This window comes from Mustela erminea, chromosome 13 (genome assembly GCF_009829155.1).
Source record: "Mustela erminea isolate mMusErm1 chromosome 13, mMusErm1.Pri, whole genome shotgun sequence".
Classification (NCBI taxonomy): domain Eukaryota; kingdom Metazoa; phylum Chordata; class Mammalia; order Carnivora; family Mustelidae; genus Mustela; species Mustela erminea.
The window spans coordinates 21,443,019-21,470,900 of record NC_045626.1 but is presented as its reverse complement, the minus strand read 5'-3'; the positions used below and the strand labels follow the sequence as shown (position 1 = coordinate 21,470,900).

Here is a 27,882-nt window from a genome sequence, read left to right as displayed (position 1 = left end):
CAGCCTAATAGATGATGCAACTTTTATAATCTTGGAAGTACTTTCCTTTTATTTTACTATGAAATTAGGTTATTCATTGTGACAGTTACTTGAGATACTGTGTTGAGCTGTTGCTATGAGTAGTTAGTTTTATCTATTCAGTCTTTAAAATGTAAGAAACGGCTGCAGAAATCACAGGTATTTTGGGACAGCACACATATCCTGGACTGCTCGTTGACTTTCCTATTGATGTTTTTTGCCCGACTGTTTGTTCCAGATAAATACAAAATATGTGGAGAATAAAAAAGAGTACAGACTAATACCTATCACTGAGAACTGTTCATTTTGAAGTTCACGTTCTTTGTTGTCATTGTTTTCTTGTAATGCTGGCATCATCCAGATGCTTGGGTCAAAGAGAGCCTAAGTAAGAAAGAAATAGCAATGACATTTGAGTTGACAGGCATAATTCTGAAGTGTAGAAATCACTAGACAGAAAAACAAAAATTTAAAATCACAAATGAGAGCTTAAAATGAGAATCATGCTGTCTACTTCAGAATTACTTTTTTGTATACCCAATATTTTATGCCAAATATGCCTGGCTTTAAAGAATTGAGGACACAGAAGAAAAGAGGTGACTACTTGGATGTGTCCCAGGAACCAAAGTCTGGCAGGTGGTAACTCATCTGTTTCATACCCAACACGTGTTAGATAGAGATCAGTTTTAGCAATGATTTTTGGAAGGATTTACTCAGATAAGAGATGCTTCCCTAAAGACTGGACTCACTTCTAGTTAATGAGTGCGAGGATCATTCAGATAGAGCTTGCTCATACTTTCCTAGAAATGGCTAAACTTGGAAGCCTTACAGTTTGCCTTGGTTCTACTAAACTGGATTCTAAATCTTAACACTGTTTTCTCAGTCTACAGGGACCTTGGAAATCCACATTCAATGGTGCTGAATCTATCAAATTTTAGAGACCACTCTGATCACTACTGTCACCAGCACCATTTAAGGATTTTTGTTTTTAATTTGTATCATCTGGATCTACTGATGCTTGGCAGGCATAAAAAGTGACTTTGAACTAATGAAAACCTTCCCACCAAAAACATTGATTAACTTCAATGTCTACACGAATGTTTTCCTTCCAAATAGTTACTTTGGAAAATTACTTTGAATGTTTTTGGAACTCTGCCTTTAAAAGTAGCTCCAGAGTCAGTGTACAAGCCCATAGTAAAACACTGTCATTGCTTTATAGTTATACCTTATTTTCCTCATAAATGCAAAGTGAGCCATTCTGCTGGAACACCAAACTATTCAACACATATGGCACCAAGTTACTTTTTTTTTTCTTTTTGTTTTCTCTTAAAATCTTGAAAACACTAAAATTTCTCATAACTTATTTATATACAACAAACTCTAAACACAATACCCAAAAAAGTTCCAAAAATTGTTTTAATAACTTCATTATTAAGGCAACTCCTTGAAAAAAAGAAAACAAAACAGCACTCATTTGAGTGTTAAGCAGTGATTAATTTTGTTAAACCTGTGAAAAATTTCAACCTAAAGTCACATCAGCCATATGTCCTGATGGTAATGGACTCAACTTCTTTTTTCACTTACTTTAGTAAGGAAGACTATTTCTATTTTTTTAATATCTGCTCTATACCATGAACTTTGCTGATTTTACATAAACATGGTTATTTGCCCCTAAGTTTTTTATTGTATTTTGCTAAAAATAATATGGCCAACCTCAAGAAGAGATGTACACAGAAAATGAATGCATAGACTCAGCTCAATTTGGCTTAAAAACACATCTTTCTGTCCAACATCTGATGGTAACATGGAGACTTCACATTTCCCCTTTTCCATCCTTGCATCTGTCCCTAATGATATTAGAGACGTCTGATGATAGATTGTTAACAACTATTAGAATTTGCAAACCGTTTCTTGTGAAACTCTCAATAATACTCAGAGCTCTTAATGAATGCTGATTTTCTTGTTTTGGTTTGCTCTCTTTGTTGCATTAACTTTTCTTTCCTTGATTTTATTAAGTGTTTTATTTTAATTCCAATATAGTTAACATACAACATTATATTAGTTTCAGGTGTACAATATTGTGATTCGACAATTCTGTGCAACACACAGTGCTCATTATGTATGAAAAATTCACTCCTTAATCTGCGTCACCTATTTCTCCCTTGCCTCCACCCACCTCCCTTGTGGTAACCATCAATTTGTTCTCTATAATTAAGAATCTATTTCTTGGTTTGTCTCTTTCTCTCATTCCCCCCCCCCCTTTTCTCTTTTGTTTCTTAAATTGCACAGATAAATGAAATCGTATCATATTTGTCTTTCTGTGACTGACTTATTTTGTTTTGCATTATACTCTCTAGCTCCAACCCTGTCATTGCAAATGGCAAGATTTCATTCCTTATGTGGTTGAATAATAATTCGTTGTATGTATATACCACATTTTCTTTATCCATTCATCTCTAATAGACTGCTGTCTGCTTCCATAATCAGCTGTTGTAAATAATTTTGCAATAAACATAAGGATGCTTATATCCTTTTGAATTAGTGATTTTGTATTCTTAGTACATATCGAGTAGTGTGATTGCTAGATCATAGGATGGTTCCATTTTTAAATTTTTGAGGAAACTCCATATTGTTTTCACAGTGGCTGCACCAGTTTGCATTCCCACCAACAGCATACGGGGGTTCCTTCTTTCCCACATCCTCACCAACACTCTTGTTTCTTGGGTTTCTTATTTTAACCATTCTGACATGTATGAGGTGATCTTATGACGGTTTTGATTTGAATTTCCCTGATGATGAATGACGTTGAGCATCTTTTCATGTGTCTGTTGGCCAGTTGTATATCTTCTTTGGAGAAATGTCTGTTCATGTCTTTTATTACATTAACTTTTTATTTTTTCTTCATTTTGCTTTTTTTATTTTTTACTTTGTTTTATTATAAAATACAAGATAAAAAAACATGTATGTATTTGAAAGGTTACTAAATTTAGAAGGAAGGGAAGAGAAATAGAGGAAGGTAACATAGAAAAGCCATGCTTCTTTCAACCTAGACAACTTACCCCTCTGAGATAATAATTTTCAAAGTTTTAGTTGTTTCTTCTAATACTTGCCTCCATATTCTGAAATGATATACATGTTTAATTATCACCTTTAGATATTAGATCTTGATTTCCTATTTGGCAGATTAATATTTAATTATCCTATACCTCACCCTTTATCTTCTCCATTACTTTGCTTTAAAAAAAATTGGTGCATAATTAATTTGTAATACAATGCATTTTTATATACCTACGTAACTACCACTCAAAACAGGATATAGAAGACTTATATTCTTCCAGATTTTCCTTCATAGTCTCACCCAGTCAGTTTTTTATTGCCTTTCCGCTTATACACATACAACATTTTGTAGTAATACATAATTACAATAATTTGTACATTATTGTATATAATAATTTTTTGGCCTGTATTTAGATTTTATATAAATGAAATCAAGTAGTACTGCCTCTTTTGATATGACATTTTTCCTTTTACCTAAAGTTTTTGAGGTTCATCGTGTTGTTGTTTGTATCAATAATTTATTCATATTTTATTGCTAACCCATATTTCACTGTATAGGTAAGTCACAATTTCTTCTATTGACTTGTTGATAGATATCTGGACCACTTTCAGTTTTTTACTATTATCACTAAAGCAGCTTACAAACATTCACAAAGGGATCTTTGTTATTATGTATGTTTTCATTTCTCTTGGAAAATACTGAGGAAGAGAGTTTTGCTAGGTCATATGGAAGACGCATATTTAACTTTATTAAACACTCCAAAATATTCTTCAAAGTGGTTAAAATCAAATACTATTTTGCAATCCTTCCAGCAATATATGAGGGTTCCATCCATATTCTTCATTATTTGGTGTTTCGTTTTAGCCATTATTCCTGATTTATTTCCATGTTTGCTCTGTTTCATATGTATTCTATATGTTCTCCAGGTTCTCCTTTACTTTTTGTCTCTCTTTTTTATGCTAGAGGGATTCCTCAAATTCTAGAAATCCTAGGCTACCAATTCATAGTTAAAAGTGAAGCACTAAGAATTTATTGAAAACATTGTGTTTGTAGAAAAGAAGATCAAATTATAGACCTCACTTTAGGACAGTCAAGTGGCCATCTGTCTTCTGAGAGTGGTCTCTTAAAGAGTAGCTTCTTTTAGTTTTTACCTCACAGTGGTTCAAACTATCCAGAGATCCTCTTGTCTTATAGTTTGGGTTTATAAATTTGGTTCTGAGGTTCTGGAGTCGAGCAGGTAAGGGGGTGTGAGACTTCTGTCCGTACAGTATGTAGATTTTATTTAGTGTTTCTGTTTCCATTCTTATACTTCACTATTCCACTTCTCTGTGTTTGGTATTCCAAAGTCTAGAGTTTTTCTCGTTAAGTAAATCCAGAGGCTATCCCTCTTTTCTCCTGCTCAGGGAGAGGAGAACCAGTAACTTGACTATCCTCTGTGGGGTAGGAATAGAGAGGGTTGGATGTGCTTTTAAAACAAAATTGTAAACAACTCTTTCAGCTCTACATCACCTTGGTCTTCTGTAGTACTAGGCTCTCCTGGGAGCTTGGGGTGAGTCATTCATTTATCATCAAAGTCTTAGATGCACATAGGTTTACTGTTCCTCTTCTCTGCTATATCTTGTGCCATCCACCATCCATATTCTCTTTACCTTTGGTTATAGAAATGTCCTGTTTTCCTAAATGATATTGCTTGCATTTGTTCCTTGATTTCCACTGGTTTTTACTTTTCAGTTGTACATATCCATATAAGATGTTCAAATTACCCTCTATTTGAGTCCCGAGGGAGAGTGAGTTAGAGGAAAACTGTAGTATTTGCTGATGAAGAGCAAATTTAGTATATCTGAAGAGCCGAATCTTGTGGGGCCATTCAGTTTATTTTCAAGAATACTTAAAAGACTGCTTTAGAAAATGAAACAAAAGAACTTCAGAATGCCAGAATAGGGGTGGCACCCAGTCTCTCTTCATCACCATAAGGGTTTTGAGGGTAAAAGTTCAAACAAAAGATATATTCACCTTTTAAAATGTAAATGAACTGCAACATCAGCATAATTTTCTTGTCCTACCTTTGAAAAAAATAAAAGTAAGTACATTCACAGTTTTTCTTTATCCTCTCAAGAAGGGCTTTGAAAACCCATAATTATGGGATTTATTAAGGAAAAAATAACTGATAAATATATTGGAGACAAATACTCAAAGGTTTAAGGATTGCTGGGCAAAATATCTTTATTTTTAGACTATTTTGGAAGGATGCCGAAGTTGTTGCTCACTGACAAAGATAAAGACAAGTTATAAATTAAGCATGCTGGAAGCAACAGAGAGGGTAAGAGCTGACAAATTATTGACCTTGCAGGAGACAACCAAGGAAGGATGTGCTAAAATGACATTTTGATGATCTGACTGCAAGTGTGACTCTTGATGTATATTACCAGTAGGGAAAAATATCAGTACTGTACCTATCAACATATATAATCAAGAACCTATGACTTGCTAGTCATTGTGTAGGCTATCAAGAAGTATGAGCACATCTATGATTTCAAAAGAGGTTAGTTTGGTTGTAGAGGCACACTCAAAAATCCATAAAGGAACAGACACTGAGTATCAAGTGATTCAGACAGTGAATACCACCCTAGCTCAGAAGGGCCAGAGAAAGTAATAGGTAGATGGAAAATAGAGTCTGTGCAAGAGAGGCAGAATTTTCCATTGGTCTTAAAAATAAATCAGTGTGAATCAACATAATCTAAATTTTCTAGATTATAAAGGAACATAGAGTGACACCTGGGGGGTTCAGTCGGTTAAGCTTTCTCTCAGGTCATGGGTCCTGGGATCAAGCCCCAAGTCGGGCTCCCTGCTCAGGAGAGAGCCTGCTTCTCCCTCACCCACTCCCTCTGCTTGTGTTCCCTCTCTCACTGTGTCTCTTTCTGTCAAATAAATAAGTAAAATCTTTTTTTTTTTTTTAAAGGAACTCAGAAAACATGGTATCATTGTCTCTGAGTTTTCTTTTTTCTTTTCTCTTTTTGTTTTCATACCTATCTTGTATTTTGACTGAAATAAAAATTCATATAATTCATCATGGTCTTGTAGGTACAAGTTGCTTAGGTACTTTTATAGTGAAGGTAAGTCTTTTTGCTCTATTTATATACTTATGTGATCATCTTTGTGGCGTGATCACAAACTACCAAATTTGAGAACTTTGGCCAATGGAGATAATATTATATTCAATTGTGTGCTTTTTTTTCTTTTAATAAGCAAAATTCCCAGGGAGATTCAGAGTGGAAGGGAGTCAACTAGTGATGCGTGGATAAGGAAGACATCCATGATTTGTAGCACTGACTGATTTGTGTGGTGTGAATATTCGCACCATGGCCAGTTTCAAGCTGCCAACTCGAGGTTACTGTATACTGACTAGGGAAGAGTTAAGCACAGCTCACTGTCCTGAGCTGGTGCAGGCTCCGTCCAGCAGTTGCTGAAGCTCTCAGAATTTCAGAATCCATCCAGTGAAATGTGGGGAGGGATGCTAGTCCACATTTTAGCTTTTGTTTTCCCAGTCTAATCCATTCTCAGTCTTCCCATCATTCTTCCTTTTCAGGTAGATGACTCTGGTGACAGCATTATAGAAGTCAAAGATAATTTATCATAATATGTATCTTGTTCATTTAACCTGTCAAAGGTAATTTAGTTGGTCATTGATAGCAGCAGTGTCTTGCTGCCTGAACAGACTGGCGGCAGGGATGCATAGAACAGAGGAGAGAGGCGTCAGGACCGGAATGCAGTGCAGGTGCGGTGCAGCTGGCTATGACGAACTTACTTCTAAGACAAGCTTGTCACTCCAGGGTTCCTCTTCTGAACACTGGGGGAGTAATCCTTGAGTCCTCCACAGATTGTGGGTAAGAACTCAGAATTACATAACTCTGAAGGCCATGCCAAGGTCAATTTTTTTTTTTTTTAAGATTTTATTTATTTATGAGAGAACGCAAGAGAGTGAGAGAGAGCATGAGCAGGGGAAGGGGCAGAGGGAGAAGCAGGCTCCCCGCTGAGCATGGGGCCCGATGTGGACTCAATCCCAGGACCTGGGGACCGTGACCTGAGCCAATGGCAGAGGCTTAACCCACTGATCCACCCAGGTGCCCTGAAGGTCAAATATTTTATGTGATGCTTCATTTCCTCTAATGGATCTGAGACACACTGTGTATGGGTGTTCAGAAGCCACAAGTGCCTCTACCATTAGGCAGCATCCCAGTATCAAGCCTGACCAAGTCAGGTGTTTACCCAGAACTATGTGAAGCAGAATAATCAAATGGTGAGTGAGAATCTAGTTAGGGCTTGTTTTGCCAAAGGCCAGTACTATTAAAAAAGGACTGACTTCCTTCCTCTAAAATGCCACATATTCGTGGGCCTCTAGTAATCCTCTCAGCTACTACATGGCATTTACTCTTTTCCTGCTTTCTGCATTGTCTGTGGCTGTAATGTCACCAGATCTGTCAGAGCCTGTGCCAAAGTGCAGCTGCCCCAATGGGTCTTGTTGATGCACAGGAAGTTCCTAGGGAGATCCAGGTGGTGTCTCAAGGCCATTCCAGTGCAAACCATCCACACTAGCATGACTGAATTTAATAGGAATGATGTAAATTTATAATCATTCCTGAGATTTTAGTGGAAAATCCAAAGACTGTTTTAATTGTTTGTCTCTTCTTCTGCTGAAAACTCTTTCTAAAGATTCAGCAGAGTCCACAGGGCTGAGCTAAATACTGTGGGTAACAGACTCTATACCCCTTCTGTAATGAGATAGTTTCCTAGAAGTGCACCTCCATGGCTTACCCCTTCTCTCAGGCTATTATTCCTTCTCTGAGATTCTCGTTTTGAGAAACCACCACTCAGTAAGATCATTTCCATCTTTCATAGGCCACACAGATTTATAAAGATGGTAGAAGGGATGAGAGAGAAAGCTATTTCTGGTGCATGAACTACCTCTTCCTTGTCACTGAAAACACTGAACAGAAGGGCACACTGGTTTGAGAACCGTTGTCCTAAAAGACCCATCTTGGAGTCTCTAAAGATCTTTTTATAGGAAATCACTTATTCAACAGATGTTTAGATAAAGCCAAGGGTCAGACCCAGGGATGCAGCAATATTGCCAGTTGTGAAGAACCGGGGGAGGTCATTCAAAGAGTAGAATGGAGAGTTGAGATGCTGGAGTCTGGAATGAATGTGAGTTGGAATGACAAGAACCATTGAGAGTAGAAGCTGTAAATATCGTTAGAGAGCAAGAGACCATTTTTATGGAGTTCTGGCTAAGTTAATGGAGTCGGGCAGGGTGGAATCTGTGAGCTATATACAATTATTTATTACCAGCCAGCTGGGGCAAGTTGAGGCAGCTTCTCTTTTTGGAGTATGTGCGTTTTAAAGATGAATCTACGTTTTGCTATACTTTGGGTTTATTAGAACATCAGCATACGTGTTGACAAGGCAAAGGTGTGTTAAATATCTTTATGGGTAGTCAATCCTAATAAAGCAGGACATACGCTTAATTATAGTCATTTGATGGTAGCTTTTCTACATTAATTATAATTTTATATAATCTATGCTTGATTTAGCTGAATAATAATGAAGTAGTATTCATATGCTGTGTGTGAAGAGGGTTTTGGACCCTGTATACTTATAAATTATACTCTCAATCTAAATATATAAGCATATATAAATGATATACAAGCTTTTCAAAAATATCACATTATTAGAGCTTCACACTTAAATATAAACAAGATTTCTTTGCAGGTCATTGAAGATACAGGGTAATGTTGAGTGACACGCTTTTTATACACAGATCTGGATTTCACTTAGCCTGTAGTTATGTCAGAAGCTAAGGGCCCAATGAATGGCTCATCTCAGTTCAGAATTTGACTCTGGGGTGAAACGACTATAGTTAAAAGAAATTATTTTTTTGACATTTTGTCACAGTGTTATTTCCTTATAGTGATTTACTTTGTACATTTACTTGCACCTAGAGATTTCAATGGAAAAATATATTTAACCCAGTTGCTGCCTTTTTGGCTAGAGGTGGGATTTGCAGAAGAGTAATACTCTCCATCAGCAAATGCAAATGACGTTTGCAAACATCAGAGTCAAAATTGGAAATTCTATTTGCCCGCTCCCTGGCAGCATGCTCTCATTCCCTCATGCCAGTGTTATAACTGCCATCACCCTCTAGAGTCTCTCTGTGGTATTAGAACTAGATTGTTAGTGGTTCTATTAGGCATCATCTCTGGCAAGAAAAATAATACCAGGAACCGTAATTGCTTGGAAATTTTCATTCATTTGTTTTTGATTGTTAAAGACACATTTGCATAATGGATTCTCTAAATCTGTTCACTAGACATGTTCCTTGAACCTCTGCTTCTCAGAATACTGGGATGACTGAAGCAAAAACTAGGTCACTCTGAGTTCCTAAAGCTGACTTTTGGTGATAGAGGGGAACTTGGGGAAGGGACCACGTAAGGAAAAAGTTTCCTGCCAAAGATGATGGACCCAAACTGACCTTAAAGTCATGACATGAGGGTGGAGAGAAAGATGAAATAAGAACTTGGCCAGTCAAGATTCATCATTCTAAATATATTTACGGGGCACCTGGGTGGCTCAGTGGGTTAAGCCGCTGCCTTCGGCTCAGGTCATGATCTCAGGGTCCTGGGATCGAGTCCCGCATCGGGCTCTCTGCTCGGCAGGGAGCCTGCTTCCCTCTCTCTCTCTCTCTGTCTGCCTATCCATCTACTTGTGATTTCTCTCTGTCAAATAAATAAATAAAATCTTTAAAAAAAATAATAAATAAATAAATAAATAAATATATTTACATCAAGATTTGTGGAATAAGGATCATAAGACAAGAATGCCAACTAAAAAGTCATGTCTATTGCATGAAGAAAAGACAATGAAATATGACATTTGCTTTTTATGTCCTACATTCTGTGTCTGGATAAAATTCTCTAGCATTGTAGGATTTTTTTTTTTTTTTGGTGGTTCCTGGTGATTTTTAATCCATTCTTCCTCTTCTAATATGATTACAGTTGGGGGTACTGCCACCTGGAGCTGAGAGCTGCTTTCAATTGGGCAAGGTTTTGTGTTTTTCTTTGCTCCCCAAAAGGATCTCAAGTCTCTTATATTTATTTGTGTATTTTAGTTTGCATGAATGGGAGAAGGAAATAATGTTCAGCAAATCAAAGGTGGCTGAATAGAGTAACAGACTTCATTTCCTGAGGGAATGTTTGAGGGTGATTGAATTGCTCTCAATCTGCAAGCCATGTTTTTACACCATTTTTCTACTTGACTAATTGATTATGACAGGTGTCACCCAAGCTCTGCAGTTCAGTGTGGCCCTGATGCTAAGACAGAAGCAGAGCAAGCAACCCGTGTTGATGAAATAGAAAGGCTATGCATGGGCATTTTTCTTATTGATTTTTCCAGTATATGATGTCAGTTAATTACTGAGAGCCATTCACTGCATTAATGTGAGCAGTCATTATGACCTTATTTCCAATTGATTTTGTCCCCTGCAAGCATGATCAGCAATTTGTTCATTTGGAGCCAAACAGAACTTGAAATATCCATGGTTGTAAAATATATATAAGCATTAGATAATGGTGACTATCATATATCCATAAACCCCCTACAATATAAGTCAACCCCTACAATATAAGCATGGGTGTGTTTGAGTGAGTACCGAAGGAGCAGCACACAGCATTGCCATGCTGGGACTCAGTCATTATACCTAAAGACAGAGTTTTTGGTTTTGAGATACTGAGTTTTAAGCACACTGCTTTTTCAGTTTCACAACACGATGAAAAAATTTAGAAGATCCACATTGTACCAAGTGAAAGAGGCCAGACACCCAAAAAATTGCATACCTATGAGTCCACGTATATGAAATTCTAGAAAAAGCAAACTGAACCTCTAGTGACAGAAAGCAGGTCACAGGTTTCCAGGAACTGGTGGTGGCAAGAAGAATAGCTACAAGGAAGGAACAGGAGGAAAGTTTTGGGGTTGACCAGTAGGCTCTGTTTCATGATTCTGGTGGTAATTTTACGAGTTTATACATCTGTCAGAACTTGACAAATTATATGCTTCAAATGAATGCAGTCCATTGAATAGAAATCGTACCTCAATAAAAGTTGTTTTAAAAAATGAGAAGATCTATTTCTCCTCACTTAAGCACTATTTAGAGAATTACCATAGATTTACCATGTCTCTAATAATACTAAACCATTTGTGCATATGGATGAAAACTTCATATTGCTCAGAATGTACTCTTAGGAGAAATTGAATTGACAATATCCTTCATATATATTAAATATTCAGGCTCCAAAGGACTATTCTGAAAACAATTGAAATTTTCTCTAGTGTACTTAATAATCTCTACTCTCCTGGGAAGAGGAGAGGCATAACTGACCTTTGAGAAGTATTTCATATTGACCTGTATGATAAGTTGGTGTATTTGTTTCCCACTGCTGTATAATAAATTACCATAAACTTAGCCATTTAATATGATATACATTTCTTATTTCTTAGGCTCCTTGGGTCAGCACACCAAGCATAGCTTTGTTGAGTTCTCTGGTTCAGGATCTCACTAGCATACAATCCAGATATAAGTCAGAGTCTACTGCAGTCAAGTTTGACCCAACTCCAAGCTTCTAGGTTATTGTCATAATTTGTCTGGGGCTACAGGATCAAGATCCCCATTTCCTTCCCGGCCATTCCCCAATGGCTACCCTTAGATCTCAGAGGCTACTCATAGTTCCCTGCCATATGGCCCATTTCATAAACAGTTCACAATATGGTAGCTCATTTCTTCAATACCATCAGTCTACTAAGACTGAGATTTATAAGATGTTACCTTATCAAGATAGTGCTCCTTCACCTCTGCCAGATAATGTAAGGGAATGCCTGTCTCATCAGTTGTGCCATATCTGTTGACTATAAGCCCATCTGTACTCAGTGGAAGTACAGTCAACTTAAGTCATCTTATGATGTAGTCATACAGTTGTTTAAGAGAAAGCCCCTTAAATAAATAATTATCTAGTAATATGTTTAAATAAACAAATAAGATACCTTTAAGTAAATTTTTATGTATGTGTTTCAGAACTGCTTAAACAGTATGTGATTTGAATTTTAAATAATAGTGTTATTGGTATACTTAAGTTTTGAGTTAATTTATACTGGTTTGGTTTTTATACAAAATCCCAGGATCATAGCTATGGTACAGAATCAGGCATGTCCTTACAGGCTGCATCAGGCTCTGAAAGAGTTAATGTGCCTCTCTGAAGTTGTCGATTTCCTTCTTCCTCATCAGTAAAATAAGACCTATAATTTGCAAAATGAATCTACATTCTTGAACAGTGACTGAATATAAAAATGGAGTATTTTAATAATTAGCTATTCAATTATCTTATGGTTGCCTACTGTTCGTAAAATCAGAAACATAATGTAAAATAACATAGATCATAATATTAGTTACAGATGTCAGCTTCTTCCTTTTTTCATGAAGAAAAGGTGTTAATGAATTACTCTAGACTGATTTCTGACATAATTGCCAGGATTGTACAATATATCATTCTACATTTATGCCACCAAATTAGCATCTGTGATTCATACCAGGGTAGCTTTCTTAATTTTATCATGTACTAAATACATGTTGTTTAGGTTTTCAAAATAACAGGTGGCTCTATACCTTCTAGACTGAAAAGAATTTACAATTCTGTCATGGAATTAGTGAATATTTCAAAGATGACACTAACAATATGCCTGTGGGTTTACAGTAAAATAAGGCTGCAAGTCTGACAAGCTACTAAATACTGCAAGTGCATCAATAATTTGAACCTGAGAAATATGATTTTTAATAATTTTTATCTAATATATTTTTTCATGACAAGTGTACAACACTTAGCACTTAATATTCATTTTAGAATATCAGGAAGGCAGCTACATGTGGTATCAGTAGAAGTTTGAAATGCCCTCTGTTCTTATACAAACTATATGGTTTTATTGCCGCCAAAAGCTTGGGTTTGCAACATTCTCTACCCCTTGATCTGTGTGACCTTAGGTGCATCCTGAACTACCTGGTGTCTCTCATGATACAAAATTACAGTAGATGCCACTTGATGTGTATAAACTGATTTGCACAATACGTGATACATAGGGATCATTAAAAAACAATGATGATACAGTCCCTTATCAAACTCAACCTTGGATGTCCAGTGTTTTTGTCTTTTTCCAGCCTAAACCACTCCCTTGGGGCTAGAAACTAATGGGGCAAAAAGCAGCAGAGTGTGCTATTTCTAATTACACAACTTTCTTCTGGGATCAGGAAGTCATTTGGGCTCACTCTGCCCAAGTGAAAGAGGCAGTTGAAGTTTATGTTATTATATTTGTCTTTAAAATGACCAAAGAGAAACAAAGTAATATTAAAGTGTTTGCCCAATGTAGTGCACTGGTGAAATTGGAATCAGTAAGCACTGTCTCGTGATCTAATTCCTAGTTGTTCTTTTTCTTTTTCTTTTTCTTTTTTTTCTTGTTTTTCTTCTTGGACATCTCCTTTATTCAAAAGAAGCTGATGGAATACTTCTTTTCAGACAGTCATTCTTGTATGTGTTTTACAAATTTGCACTCTGTTGACTATTAAAATAGTCTTAGGGGTTAAAATAGTCTTAAGGGTTAGGTACTGCTGTTATCATCCACATTCTATAGATGAGAAAACAGGTCCAGAAAGGAGAGATAATTTGTTGAGGACACATACGTAGTATGTAACCAAAGAAATCTGGCTCTGGAATTTTTACTTAATCACTGTCCTTTGCTGCCTTTAATTTTTAGATGTAACCCTTTTTTTCCTCTAAACCAAAAACACATCAGATAATACTTAACTTACACACTCTGTGATCATTAGAGCGTCTACTTTATTTAATATTCACTACTCACTCACCAAAGAAGGTATGAATGAGTTATGTGAGTTCCAAGAATGCAAAGGGTTATCTTTTTTACTTCATTTCTATCACCTAGAATGCTGCCTGTAACAGAGGAGGTGCTCAGCAAAAACATTTTGAACGAGCAAATTATCAGACAAATAGATAAATGAATGGATAAGTGTACAAATTACATATGTGCCTTGTTATAAGGGAGTTTTTAGTCTACGAAGACAAACCATAATTCAGATAAGTAAACCATAATTCAATAAGAGATAAGTAAAAGGGTTTATGTCTTTTTATTCTCTTCATATTGTTCAAAGAATCTTTCTATATATAAGACTATTCCAGTCTGGGTGAAACAGATTTGCTCAGTTTTAAAATATATATTAGAAAAACATATGGTAAAATCCAAATTAAACAAGATTTTATCTGTGTGGCTTGGTCTCAATCCAGATTAATTTGGTAGAAGTGAAAATGAATTCTTTCACAGAAATTATCTTGCCATATTTTAGCATGACGTTTCCGTATGGGTGACATTTTTATGAGAGGAAACTGAGAAGCAGAACTAAGAATGGGAAAAAGGGGGTGTTGAGGTGACTTCATTTAAAATATACCCTCAATATACCAGAATCTAAAGAGATCAATAACATAGGGAGGTTAATAGAAAGGATTTGGTAGATGAGTTTCCATCTCCTTATCATTATAAAAAATAATGTCAAGTTTATGTTTTAAAAACTGTGGGCCATTCAATTTGCTCAAAAAGGGAGATAAAGGTAGATATGATCAAGAAGGGAGGCTAATACAATCAAGAGGGAGAATGTTTTTTTGTGTAAAGACTAATATACGCTAAGGGAAAAGAGGAAGAAACTGTCAGTGTGCAGTAATGGGGGGGATGAAGTTATGTTTTTTAAGATTAGAAAGATAAGGTCTGAGAGGGGAGTATATAAAAATGTGTAAAACCATGAAGGATATGGAATGTGGTCACTGATTTATTCAATAGATCCCAGTATCCTATACCCCAAGGATCTACTCAAAATTCAGAAGTAGTTGTTTTAACATGAGTTATATTTCATAACATGTAATGAATTTTCAGAGTGAAAATGGCACAGGCAGCTCCCTAATAAGTCATTAGATAACTTATAACATTTTTAATATACATCCCTAAATTTTGCAATCAGTACCATGAGAATCATGAGAATCAGTCAAGTATTTATATAACATGGTCCCTGGTGAAACCTCCGTCAGAGAAAAATCTGCCAGACTCATTGATATTGAGTTAATAACTATAGCTTTCTTTAGATGAGATTATTATGGAAACAAAATTATAATGAAATTACCTAGTGACATATTTTGTGGTTTTTAATGAGCTAAAAATAGTGACATTATCTGAATGTAAGGGTTAGGAAAGTAAGAAAGGTAAGAATAGACATAGGTAGGTAGCTCCTAAAAAATCAAAAACAAACTAGGCTATGTTTTTGGGCAAAGATTCATGAAGCAGAGGGCAACCATGAGTAAGAGTAAAGTGAAATTTAAAATTATTTACCATAACTGCTAATAGTTGAAAATGGAAAAAAGCCTTGGAGGAGAAAGAAGTTGAAATTGCTAACCAAAATGGACTTTATAGTTATGTTGGAATCATAAATTGCCATATGTAGAGGACATATTAAATTATCTGGAAGTTTATCCTAGATCTTAGTTATCTATGATATTCTTACTCTGGAGTAACAAAATCTGTGTTATGTAGGTTTTAGAAATATTATTTTAATTGTATAGATTTTATGAATTCTTCTGGTTATTCAGTCTTTTCACTTGAGTCATTGGTATATAAGTGTTCTCTTCTATGAATTTTAGTTTTCTAGACTTTCCTCAACAAGTTGTTCTCATTCCTTCTCCCCTCTGTCTGCTCCATGGTTATGCGTTTACAAAAAAACAAAGCTTCCCACCAATAACTTTGAATTTTGTTGCCTTGGTTGTTATTACCTTTTCTTACCATCCTTTAGAAAATATTCAGTATTTCTCAAGGAAGCACATAGAACACCAAGCCACCCAAGGTATGGTGGCTGTAAAACCATCTGAGCGCAAATGTCAAACTTCTTACCTGAGAATTTCCCCACATGACAAACATGGTGATTAGCTAGGTCCATGCTGTCTGGGAATTTACTGTGTCAACGTAAGCAAAACAGTTTTTCCATTCTGTCATCTTTAATTTTACTAGCTATTAGCTGCTAAGTAGGTGAAAAATGAAATGAAACAAGAATCTAGTTGGAATCCATTGCATTACTTGTAGGATGAAATACAAAATGGATACACAGTTAGACGGGTGCCAGGGGATACAGAAGCATCAGCAAGAATCATAAGCACTCTGGGAAGGAGGACAATTTCCAGATCCATTAACACTTTGTCTCTCAAATCTGTGTTTGGAAGTCAGTATGGTGCACATCCCTTTTAACTCTCCAGAAATAATTTTTCCTCACTGACTCGTAGATGTTAGGTCTGACCACACTAAGAATCCTAAAAGTTAACACTGTCCTTGTTTATTTTTTTCTAATTTTTCACTCAGAAGTGAAACGATGCACCCCTAATAGATAAGATTTCTTTTGTCATGTGTCTTCATGGAGTCTACTTTCAGCTAAAATTAAGCAAACAAACAAATAACAGCAACAACAACAAAAAACAATGCTAAGGGCATTAGAGTTGACCTATCAACTATGATTAAAGACACAGCTCCTCCTGTTTTCTAAATTATATATATATATACATATATATGTATATATATATAATTTTTGATTTACAAAAAACTTGTGAAACTATTACAGAGCTCCTGTATACCCTCATGCCAGTGTCTCCACTGTTAACATCTCCCTTTACCATGCTATGTTTTTCAAAACTAAAAACAACAACAATAACAACAACATTGGGACCAGGACTTCTGGGGAAGATGGTGGAGTTGGACCATCTAAAACTCACCTCATCCCATAGATAACACACACATAAATATAAATAACCAAGAAAACTACCCAAATACTGAAAGAAAAGAGTCTCCATGGCTAAATGTAGAGAAGAGGCCATGTTAAAAAGGGTGGGAAGGGGGGAGTTGCAGTCAGGAACCAAATGGATTTGTAGGACTGTTCATGGGAGGAAGGCATGCTATGGGCACAGGGAAGAGAGAGGACCAGACCCCAGTTCAGTTATCCCAGGTATGGGAGACCCATATGGGAGAGATGAACCCTTGTAACATTTGGTTTTGAAAATCAGAGTGGCCTAGTAATCAGTGGAGCTTAACACCAGAAACATTAAAAATCAGCAGGCAGAGACAGGAAGGCAGAGTCACATCTTTAAAAAGACAGCACAACAAATAGTCCTGCTGAGATATGTATAAAACCTGCAGTTCAAAAAAAATGCCTGGAGTATAGATTAAGGAGATTTATTTACAAATCTCAGAACTTGTGCTGGAGGGCAGGGATCTTTGGCAGACTCCTCTAAGAACGAAAGAGCCGGTGGCCCCTTTTCCCTCTCCAATCCCCCAGCTGAGATATACAGATATATATTGTCAGAACCAGCATAGCAGAAATGCTGTCCACCTAACTTATTAATAGCACACCTCACCCCCGTTCTGCAGATACACTGCCTCTATGTAACCCTGGGCAGAAGTTGTCTCTGGTGGCTGTAAGCCCCCTCCCATAGTAGACCTATGCAGAACTTGTGTGGCACTTCACACGCCACCCCTACCTAACTTCTCCTGTGGGCCTGCCTTCTGCAATACATCCTTAGCCAGAGGCCTTTCAAAGCAATGCTGCAAGCCTGGCAGTCTGCAAACAGCCCTAGTGGACCAAAACTACTCCAGAATGACTCATGTCCCAGGGAGAGGAGATGACAACCACACATACCAGTCCCACTGCAGCCCCACAATAGGTTGGGCACATACATCAGGTCTGACTACACATCTTACCCACCTACTAAAGCTTCTCAGGGGACAACACAGGGAAAGTGCCCTGCAATTCAGTGCTACTGCATCTTTAGCAAATGCCTTGTCTGACTCAACTGAAGCCCAAGGTGGCCTCAGACTCACCTACTACAGGAAACATACCCTGCTTATAACTAGCAAAGGATCTGTTGCATGTGACTGAACTGAAGGCAAAAACAGCTCAGCCACAACAGTAGGACATACACAATACACCCAATACACACAACACACAGGAGACACTTCTGTAGTGCTAAGTTGTGGTGAACAGGGACATTGCAGGGCATTATATGACCAATTCTTATAAGGCCACTACTTTCAAGAACAGGAGACATAGTTGTTCTAACATAGAAACAGACATAGAGAGTTAGACAAAATGAGAAGACAGGAATATGTCCCAAATAAAAGAACAGAGCAAGAGCATAGCGAGAGAGCCAAACAAAATGGAGATCGAGTAATATGTCTGATAAAGAATTTAAACTAATAGCCATAAAGATATTCACTGGACTTGTGAAAAGAGCGGAGGACCTCAGGGAGACTCTCAGAAAAGAGATAGAAAACACAAAAAAAGAGCCAATCAGAGATGAGAACTCAGTAACTGAAATTAAAAATATACTACATGGAATAAATAGTAGACTGGAGAAAGCAGAAGAATGGATCAGCTACCTGGAGGACAGAGTAATGGAAAGCAATCCACCTGAACAGGAGAGAGAAAAAAAAATAAATGAAAATACATAGGCAAAACTGCAACATCTTCAAGCATAATAACATTTGCATTTGGGGGATCCCAGAAGGAGAAGAGAGAGAAAAGGGGCAGAAAATTTTATTTATTTAAAAGATTTATTTATTTATTTATTTGACAGATAGAGATCACAAGAAAGTAGAGAGGCAAGCAGAGAGGCAGGCGGTGGGTGGGGGGGCAGGTGCGGCGGGGCGGGGAAGCAGGCTCCTTGCTGAGCAGAGAGCCCGATGTGGGGCTTGATCCCAGAACCCTGGGATCATGACCTGAGCCAAAGGCAGAGACTTAACCCACTGAGCCACACAGGTGCCCCATAAAATTTATTTGAAGAAATAATAACAAAAATTCCCTGGAGAAAGCTGGAGAAAGAGACAGAAATCTATATCCAGGATGCACAGAGAGTCCCCAACAAAATCAACCCAAGGAGGGCCACACCAAGACATAGTAATGAAAATGGCAAAAAGTAGTAAAGGAGAGGGAATTTTAATAGCAGCAAGAGAAAAGAAAACGGATACATACAAGGAAAACCCCAAAAGGTTATCAGCTGTTTTTTTTTTTTTTCTTTTTTTTGGAAGAAAGTTTGTAGACCGGAAGGGAGTGATACAATGTATTCAAAATGCTGAAAGAAAATATAACCTGCAACCAAAAATACTTTATCCAGCAAGGCTGTCATTCAGAGTAGAAGGAGATACAGAGTTTCCCAAACAAACAGAAGTTAAAAGAATTCATGACCACAAAACCAGCTCTGAAGAAATGTTAATGAGGACTCTGAGTTGAAAGGAAAGATGATAAGGAGAAGCAAGAAAAGTAAGAAGCACAAACACAGTAATATTTAGTAGAGCTATAAAAATCAGTCAAGGGATTCACACAATGAAAGAATGTGAAGTATAACACCATGTACCTAAAAAGGAGTAAAGAATGGGTTCAAACTTCAGCAACCATCATCTTAATACAGACTGCTATATGCATAAGAGGTTATATATAAACCTAATGGTACCTACAAATCAAAAACTGGTGATAGAAATGCAAAAAATAAAGAGAAAAGAATCTAAGTATATCATTAAAGAAAGTCAACAAACCATGAGAAAAGAGCAAGAGAAGAAAGGAATAAAGAAAAACTACAAAATCAACCACAAAACAAGTAACAAAATGACAGTAAGTATATACCTACCAATAATTACTTTGAATGTAAATAGACTAAACACTCCAATCAAAATACATGGAGGGGGTGACAGAATAGATAAAAAAGGAGAACCACTCTATATGCTTTCTACAAGAGACTCATTTCAAACCTAAAGACGTGGGCAGGCTGAAAATAAAGGGATAGAACAGCATTTATCATGCAAATAGCAGTAAAGAGAAAGCTAGGGTAGCTATACTGATAACAGAACAACAACAACAACAACAAAAAACCCTTTAAAACAAGACTTTAAGAGACAAAGAAGGACACTATGTAATTATAAAGGGGAAAATCTAATAAGAAGATCTAATAATTGTAAATATTTATACACCCAACATGGGAAAAATCAAATACATATAAAGCAGCTAATAACACACATAAAGGAACTAATTGATAGTAATGCACTAATAGTAGGGCACTTTAATACCTCACTTGCATTAATGGTTAGATCATCCAGAGAATCAAGGAAACTGTGGTTTTGAATGACACATTGGAGCAGATATATTCAGAACATTCCATCCTAAGACAGCAGAATATACATTCTTTTCGAGTGTACATAGAACATTCTCCAGAATAGATCACATGTTAGACCACAAAACAAGTCTCAACAAATTAAAAAAAGATTGGAATCATACCAACCACCTTTTCTGACCACAACACTGTGAAGCTAGAAAGCAGTCACAAGAAAAATATCTGGAAAGAGCACAAGTACATGGAGGTTAAATAGCATGCTCTTAAACAGTGAATGGATCAATGAAAAAATCAAGGAGGAAATAAAAAAATACATAGAAACAAATGAAAATGAAATGGTCCAAAATCTTTGGGATGCAACAAAAGCTGTTCTAGGAAGGAGGTTTGTAGCAATACAGGTCCACCTTAAGCAAGCAAGAAAAGTCTCAGGTAAACAGCATAATCTTATACCTAAGGAACTAGAAAATCAAGAACAAACAAAACCCCAAACCAGTAGAAGGAAGTAAGTAATAAAGATTGGATAAGCAATAAAAGAAGTAGAAACTAAAAACAAAAACAAAAACAAAATCAAAAAACACAGTAAATAACTCAATGAAACCAGGAGCTGGTTCTTTGAAAAGATCAACAAAATTGATAAAAATTTATCCAGACTCATCCAAAAAAAAAAAAAAAAGTTAATACCTCTTCTTCTCATTCTGCCCCCAACAAAATAGAAGAGGAAGGAAAGCTTCTAAATTCATTCAATGACACAAGCATCACCCTGATACCAAAACCAGATAAAGCCACTATCAAAAAAAAAGAGAACTGCAGGCCAGTATCTCTGATGAGCACTAATGCAGAAATCCTCAACAAAATATTGCAAACTTTATCCAACAATACATTTAAAAACCATTCACCATGGGACGCCTGGGTGGCTCAGTTGGTTAAGCAGCTGCCTTCGGCTCAGGTCATGATCCCAGCGTCCTGGGATCGAGTCCCACATCGGGCTCCTTGCTGAGCAGGGAGCCTGCTTCTCCCTCTGCCTCTGCCTGCCATTTTGTCTGCCTGTGCTCACTCTCTCCCCCTCCCTCTCTCTGATAAATAAATAAAATCTAAAAAAAAAAAAAAAAAAAACAATAACAACAACAACAAAAAAACCATTCACCATGATCAAGTGAGATTTATTCCTGGGATGCAAGGGTGGTCGCAAATCAATCAACATGATACGTCATAACAAGAGAAAGGATAAAAACAATATGATCATTTTAATAGATACAGAGAAAACATATGACAAAGCACAACATCAATTCATGATAAAAACCCTCAGCAAAGTAGGTTTAGAGGGAACATACCTCAAGATAAGAGAGCTCATATGTGAAAAACATGAAGGCCGGGGTGCCTGCTTGGCTCAGTGGGTTAAGCCTCTGCCTTTGGCTCAGGTCATGATCCCAGGGTCCTGGGACCCAGCCCCACATAAGGCTCTCTGCTCAGCAAGGAGCCTGCTTCCCCCTCTCTTTCTGCCTGTCTCTCTGCCTGCTAGTGATCTCTTTCTCTCTCTCTTTCTCTCTCTGTGTGTTAAATAAACAAATAAAATCTTAAAGAAAATAAAAGAAAAAGAAAAACATAAAGGTAACATCATCTTTAATGGGAAAAAACAGAGAAATTTTCCCAAAGGTCAGGAACAAAACAAAGATCTCCACTCTCACCACTTTTATTCAACACAATACTAGAAGTCCTAGCCACAGCAACCAGAAAACAAAAAGAAATAAAAGATATCCAAGTCAGTAAATAGTAAGTAAAACTTTCACTAGTTGCAGATGACATGATATTATATATAGAAAATCCTAAAACTCCAATAAAGAAATCGCTAGAACTGATAAGTGAATTTAATAAAATCATATGATACAAAATCAATGTACAGAAGACTATTGCATTTCTATACACTAATAATGAAGTAGCAGAAAGAGAAATTAGGAAAACCATCTCATTTACAGTTGCACCAAAAATAAGATACCTAGAAATAAACCTGGCCAAAGAGATGAAAGATTTGTAATCTAAAAGTTGTAAAACACTGATGAAAGAAATTGAAAATGGTACAAACAGGGCACAAGTGAATAGGGGTGGGAGGGAAGAGCAGTGGAAGAGGGAGAGAAGCGGACTCTGCTGAGTGCACACCCTGAAATGAGGCTCAATCTCAGGACCTGAGCCAAAATCACCAGATGCTTAACTGAGTGAGCCACACAGGTGCTCTGGTACTTTGTATTTTTATGGTGACATCCTTTGCAGTGACATGATTAGTTTTGGTGGAATTAGTAATTATTCTGATAGATAATAGAGTTTTCAAATATATTGAAAGCTGCATATACTGATACTATTTTCCCATCTTTTTTGGCTCTGCCTTTCTTACTTTCTTGTCTTGGTTAGTTTAGTTAATTTGTGACAACTATTTGCATATTAGGAAAATCAGTCCTTTATAATATCATTAAAAATACTGTTCCAATTTGTCATGCATATTTTAATCTCACTCATTATGCTTTTCCATACAAAAGCTTTAATTTCAATATGGTGGTAATATTTATTTTTCTTTATGGGTTCTGTTTTTTTTTTGTCATATCCTCACAACTGCCTGCCCATGTGTTTTATGATGAAAAAAATGCAGAGACAGGAGACATTATAATAAGGTTATATAGTAAGTAATGACTCTGGCATAGAATTCCATCATTTTAACATCCTAATCCCAAACCCCGCCACTCCCAGTATTATGTTATCTTTAAGGATAGCCATTATCCCTAAAGTGGACTGTGATGCTGCCATTGGGTTCCAAATTCTTTCCCATATTTTGATGAATCAGCTTCAGAGAAAAAAAGAGAGAAATAATAAGTAGAAAAACAAACAGGAAAAAGAGACAGAGATGGAAGACACTGTTGCTTCCTAGCATGATAGAACCTTAGTGGTAGCAATCTTATAACCTACCTTACCCTAGAAGCTATCTGTCCAGCTACTGACTGAAAGACAATATAGCCTTCCTCCTGATTGCAATCCTAGGATTCTTTTCACTTTGCTCTAGAAAAAAAATGTCATCCATTATACCTCTTGATGAGGAAAAATATGTGGATATAGGTCAAACATATATTTTGCTTTAGTTATAATAGCAACCAAGAATCAAATTTGAAATAGATACATTTATTATCATAGTTGAATACATGTATCCTATATTTCAGAATAATACATGTCCTATGTTATATTTGGAATTATTCAATAGATTTACCAGCCATCATTCAAACTGATACGGGCCTTTGAGTAAATCAACACATTTATGGATTATTTAAAAAAATTAAACAAGACTTTGTGAAAGACCCATCTTCTTCTGTAGGAATTAATGCTGTTCTATTTAGAGTGAACAAAAAAGAATGCTGGAATTTGATTCACAGCCATAATTTATAAGATAATGTGTTTTTATTACTTAATCATCTGTGATGGTTATTCCTTTTGTTTTCCTACTTAATGGATATGAAGTATGAGTGCTAGGTTCAGACCAATAAGCCTTTTTTTATAGTTTACAGCTTTACTAGCATTTTCTTTACTTCAGTACACTAAAAAAGAAAAAGAAGGGGGGGGAGTTTATGTGAGTGATCACTCAACTGTGGCTGCAAGTTCTCTATGCTCACTGTCTCAATTCCCAGAAAGGGGACTAGAATAGAATTGTACTGCTTCTCTCACTTATGTGTGTGCTCTCTCTCTCGCTCTCTCTCTCTCTTTCTCTCTCTCTTTTTCTTTGTCTAATATGTCAAACTCAAAAGAAACAGGGTCCTAAGGAAACATATTTCCTATGCATTCTGTGCCCCCTTGTAGTTTTTCAGTGGCTTCATAGTGGTGATATGAGACTCTACTTGTATAGACTTAATTGGAATAAGTAATAATTTATCTTAGTTTTATATCCTCTTTTATTCTATTTATTTCCCTTTAATATGTTTTGGAGGCTATAAAACTTGAGGATGAGTAGCTAGGGGTTAGAGCCAAGTGAACTGCACATGGCTGCTTAATAAACCTCCATGCCCTGTCAATGCACTCCTGGCCTGAGATGCTGCCTCCCACGCTCATTCTCCTCTGGTCTACCAGAAGCATAGCATTTGGTGAGTATATTCTGAAATTCTCATTCTCAGAGACGTTTCAGAACACCAAAACTAGCCCATCCTGGCAATGAGCATTTCCATGGGTACACTTATACAGTAACTTTAAGTAAATTATTTAAAAATTTATTTTAAATCCCATGGACAAAGTTGGGCATTTGCCATTAGTAGAACTCACCAAGCCATCAAACGAGATTGCAGCTTTTTTTTTTTTTCTTTTCCCTGAGTGAGTGGACCATGGGCCGGGGGGATGACTCGCTATCCAGAAACAGTAAAAACAATTAATAGTATCTACATTACTGAAGAGAATAACTAAAACTTTTCAGCTCCCCCTACTTCATTTGTATTATTTTCAACGTACTTTTACTTGAGTTTCTTAACAGAAAAATTCAGCTCTTATAAAAAAAAATTAATACTACCTAGCATTGATTCAATTATTTTTTTTCTTAACAACATAGCTTGTTAGCGATTTTATTTTGGTAGCGTCTCACCAAAGGAAAGTGCATAAAAAATATACTGTTTCTTAATACCTACCATGCTGATTCGTATCAGCAATATATGTGTTCTTTAGATGTTCTTCAGGGCTGGAGAAGAGGATTGCATGGCAGCCAGGGACAAAGTGCCATATGGCTGAGATAAGGTGAAGGTTGATAAAGGCACGTGAGTGATGGGAGGGGAGATGTCATAGCTTGTCAGTCTTTATCCCTAGAGGAAGCTCTGGTGACAGGGGAATGATTGAAATGGCACATTTGGGGTCCCTGGGCATGGAGAAGAGATAAATAATGACTAACAATTCAATGACATAAACTCAAGGGAAAGATGGGAACAAAGGGACAGAGTAGAAGTGGAGCTTTCCTACAGTTGGTGAAAGATGCCAGGAAGAGACATTGATGAGAGAGATGATTAAAGGTGGCCTCACAAAGCCTTGAATAGTGACAGATAGGAAAGGTACAGTGATTAGTAAGAAAATACAGAGAGAAAAGAGACCTGAAATGAAGTACAGGCTTGCTGAAGTAGACATGTGGGATGACAAAAAAGAATGAATTTTCTCTGTAACCTGAGAAAGGAAATAGGGAGAGATATTGAGCTGATCAACTCCTATCCTTGCATGGCAGAAGCACCCTTGTCCCCAACTCACTTGACCTATCAGATTTAGCCCAAATCCTTCCCAAAGCCTTTCCAGTAGGGATCCTAGATTTCCAGCCAGATATCATGAAGCTGGTCCAGCAGAAGCCGACTTTCTGCTTTCCAGATCTGAAGACAGATACATAACAATAAACATTCACTGAGTGTGTATCATATGCCAGGTACTGTGAGCAGCCCTTAAATCCAGTTTACATCATCAGCGAATTGGGTCAGTTTTCAAATGTAGCGTGTAGAGCTCAGAGAAGCCAAATAGCTTGGGGTTCCAACCCCATCTATTTAATTGCAATTTTCTAGTTGAATCCACTTGTTTACAAAAAGGTTGGACTAACCACCTTCTCAAGCTGCTTGAGGTCTGCTCCATTTGGGTAAACCCTTTTAAAAGGCACTTTCTTAAATAAAGTGAAAATAAAGAATATAATTGGTTCACATATGTATAGGTTGGCCAGTTTCATTTACCAGATATTATTTTCCTCTCATTCTGTCTTTTGAAAAAACTTTAAACTCTGAGAGATATAGTAATCTCTGCTGACATGATAATATCTTCTAGAATTTTTTTTTTCATCTTATGTCTTTGTATGGCCATAAGTAATCCTTCTTACCATGCAACCTTGTCCTGGCAATTCTCTTTGATAGATGGTTTGGGGATAAGAATCACACTTCAAGTAATAGATTCCCAGGTTCCTTTATGGATGCATTAGTCAGCTCAAACTTCTCAGGCTTCTGCTCTGCTTCTTAATGAAAGCATTATTTTGCTTAGAAATTATTCCTATATGAACACATCTTCTACATTTTTTGGCACATGGTTGGATTTTAGGAACCTGTTCCCCTCTCATTTGGTCTGAAATGAAGTAGTCTCATCATAAATCTACATTCCTTTGGAACCTGCCTCAGAGTTCAGCTTTTTAATGTACTTTGTCATTTATTAGCATAGTAATAGTGATTAGCATGGCCAGCTTGTAGTAATAGCTCAGTCCCCTCCTAGTACATAATCTCAGATACCTATTTTTAAGCTTTCTGAGAGGGAATTTTTTAGTCAAAGTCTTAACATTATAAATTTCACAATTTTCCAGTGCCTTTCATTTAACTAACACTATAAGAATGTATTGGATGCCTAGGATGTCACTAAACATATGCTACTAGATTTGGGGATTAGATTGGTGAACAGTGTAGACTTTGCTTCTACTCTTACAGAGAATACAATTTGGTATAGGATTAAAAAAAAAAAAAAATGACTAGACCATTAGAGTTCAGTATACAAAGTTTCCAGAGGGGACTTTTTCTATTCCTGTGAAAGTCCAGAATGAGGGGCTCCTAAGCCAGGGTGGGAATCAGTGAAGTGACACCTGAGCAGAAGGCTGAAGGAGAAGCCCAGGTCAGGGCTGCAGAGCAGTTGGAGGGAGATATTCCCTCCAGGTTGCTGTACACAAAAGTAGCAGAGGTGAAAGCATGAGATCTTCATGGAACCAATTAAGGTCAATGACTCCAGAGACCTTCCTCTGTGCCCTTCTCAGGCTTACAGTTACCCACGACAACTGAGAACTTAGAACTTGGATGGAAGAAGCAATGTGAGAGGTGGAAGAGATAGGTCCTTGTCGGTGAAGATGGGGGGGACAATCAACACTGGCTGAGCTGGCTTCCGGCTCTGGCCTTGAGACATGGATTTAAAAAGGCCTTCATGCAGGGCACCTGGGTGGCTCAGTGGGTTAAAGCCTCTGCCTTCAGTTCCAGTCCTGATCTCAGGGTCACAGGATCGAGGCCTGCATTGGGCTTTCTGCTCAGCAAGGAGCCTGCTTCTGCCTTCTCTCTACCTGCCTCTCTGCCTACTCATGATCTCTCTCTCTCTGTCAAATAAATAGATAAAAATATTTTAAAAAATTGGGGCCCCTGGGTGGCTCAGTGGGTTAAGCCTCTGCCTTCAGCTCAGGTTGTGATCTTAGGGTCCTGGGATCGAGCTCCGCATTGGGCTCTCTGCTCAGTGGAGAGCCTGCTCCCCCCACCCTGCCTGCTTCTCTGCCTACTTGTGATCTCTGCCAAATAAATAAATAAAATCTTTAAAAAATATATTTTAAAAAATAAAATAAATAAAAAGGCCTTCATGCAGTTCCTTACACATCATAATCCCTCCATTAATATTGAATGGACTAATGATTGGATACATGAATTGATTTACCAAAGAAAATGCAAAAATGTATGATCCAATTCCACAGCACTACTACTATGCTAGTCTGTAAAATGATAAATTAAATAGGTTTCTGGGGATGGATTA

General features: G+C 37.0%; 1 protein-coding gene across 3 annotated transcripts in view; it reads left to right on the top strand.

The window, feature by feature from the left end:
- The window catches only part of DCC (DCC netrin 1 receptor), a 1,159,911-nt gene that overhangs the window by 775,810 nt on the left and 356,219 nt on the right, over positions 1 to 27,882 (top strand). The gene's annotated exons all lie outside the window — the stretch shown is intronic.